A 2424-nucleotide genomic window follows, 5' to 3' on the forward strand; every position below is an offset into this window, starting at 1 on the left:
TCTGGGACCACTGGCTCCTAACATCTTGCCTGCCTGATTGCCCCTAACCTCTTCTGCCTGCCAGTCTGATCACCCCCTAACCGCTCCCCTGCCGGCCCAATTGATGCCTAACTGCTTCCCTGCTGGCCCAATTGCCCCCAACTGCCCTCCCCTGTTGGCCCAATCTCCCACAAATGCCCTCCCCTGCCAGCCCAATCGCCCACAACTGCCCTTCCCTGCCACAACCCACCTCCTCTGCTGGGACTCACCTCCTCCGCATGAGGCAGCGGAGACGCCAGGACTGGCCTCCTCTGCACCGCGTGGAGCCGTGGGACCCCTCACTGCACAGAGCGGCTTCCTGGCCCTACCTCCTCTGTGCATGTTGCCCTCTTATGTCAGCCATCTTGTGGTGGCCATCTGTGGTGACCATCTTGTGATGATGTCATGTGCAAGGGCCACCTAAGCTTTTATTAGTATAGATAACTGCAGGTAATGTTTACATACCAGTACTATGATATTATGCAGCAAATCACTTTATTCAGCCTCTGTTGTTTGACAAGGTATGGGCAGCTATGCACCCACGTAACTCCCTCCTTGGCTGACTTCTGTGTATACAGGGTCCCAGATTGGAGACGGTGCAGGTTGGGTGAGGGATACCACTCCCCCCCACACCCCCCCGCGCAGAGCACGAATTTAGTGCACTGGGCCTCTAGTCAATAAATAAAACTGAAAACAATTTTGATTTTCAAGGCTTCAAAGCTCCTGTAAGTGCCTAAGATTGTATCTTTACTATAGTAGTATGATTTTAAAAATCTATGAAACTTAATAAGATAGCAATAGCTTGTTTATATATAGATTGTCCCAAAAATGTATACACACACTTTGAATAGTTATAAAGGCAGTGTTTATGAAAATTCATTTTATTTTCAAAATTGAGCTATCAGCTGTTAAAGTGTGTACACATTTTTGAGATACTCTATATAAAGCTTAAAGTATTTAACATATATTAAATTGGTGGTTGAGCTCTGTTGGTGTTCTCCTTTGGCAAGGTTGTTTAGTATATGTAAATCATTAAAATAATGGAAAATAGCCCAAGCTCAAATAGAATAGGAAATGACTACTTAACAAAATAGTTTTAAAAGTAGTTTGAGAATAAATTTAGGAAAAAAATGCCCTTGAAGCAACCATAAACCTTTGGAAAATATTTTCCCTTAATGTGTATCTGACTAAGCATTATGAAGTCTCATCCTATATAATAAAACCCTAATATGCAAATCGACCAAATGGCGGAACGACTAGCAGAATGACCAGTCACTATCATGCACACTGACGACCAGGGGACAGACGCTCAATGCAGAAGCTGCCCCCAGCCCACAGGCCCCAACTGTTGGTGGCAGGGGATGGGGGGGGGGAAGGGCTGGGGCCGACAAGTTCACACCAGGCCAGCCAAGGCAGGTGTGAACAGGGGCCCCAATTGCCCTGCCAGTCACCCCATAGATCAGCCCTGATTGCTGGCCAAGTATAGGGGCCCTAACCATGCACAAATTTTGTGCATGGGGCCTCTTGTAAGTTATAATGGGCATGATTTCTCCACATACCTCCTGTCACTATCATCCTCAGGGCAACATTCTCCAATTTTGCTTTGTCGGTCAATTTAGACATATGGAAGAGGGAAGCAATTACAAAAGTTCTCTTCTTAAGCCTTGTTATCCCACTTTGAAATGAGAATCCCATGCAGTTAGATTTTATATTTTTGACAAATAACAATAGGGAATGACATCAGATTCACAGATATTCTCCAAACCCAGGGATTCCTGGCTGTTCCTAGGCTGACTTCTTATTGATATTTTTCTTTCCTTCCCTAAGTCGATGTTCCCACTAGTTGGTCTTTTGCCTTTCTATGCATGGAAAACACCAACTACTTTCAAGCTGCAATCCTGTGCTAACAAAACTCCAGAGGATACAGTATTCCTCACTTCCCTCTGCTCTTTTTAAACAAGAGAGCTTTTATGACTTTGTTAGGAGAACAGAAAGGAGGCTGACATAATTGGGCCGTTTCACAGTTATGACAACAACCAAACACTTGCAGGAAAAGTTGTTTCTGATCTTCCTTGAAAGACAATTGGAAATTGAAAGACTAAAGGCTGCTCTTCCTATGCACCTTCTTTAACGTTTGCATATGCAATTCTTAACTCTTGCTCTTGCTTGAAGAACAAATTTACCTATTCTCTGGATTGAGATCTCCCAGGGCTATGCCAAGGGGAAATAGATCAGGCTGGGAGTGACTATGAGAGTGTCAGCATGAGAACAACTATACAATGACTATTGTTTCATTCAATCAATATAAGACCATAATTATTTATGTGTGTAAGTGTGTATATTTCTGGCTCTTCAAAACAACTTCATGTGGATGATTTAGCAGGTAAGCTGCGTGGCATGCAGCCT

Source organism: Myotis davidii, unplaced genomic scaffold (assembly GCF_000327345.1).
Source record: "Myotis davidii unplaced genomic scaffold, ASM32734v1 scaffold963, whole genome shotgun sequence".
Taxonomy (NCBI): domain Eukaryota; kingdom Metazoa; phylum Chordata; class Mammalia; order Chiroptera; family Vespertilionidae; genus Myotis; species Myotis davidii.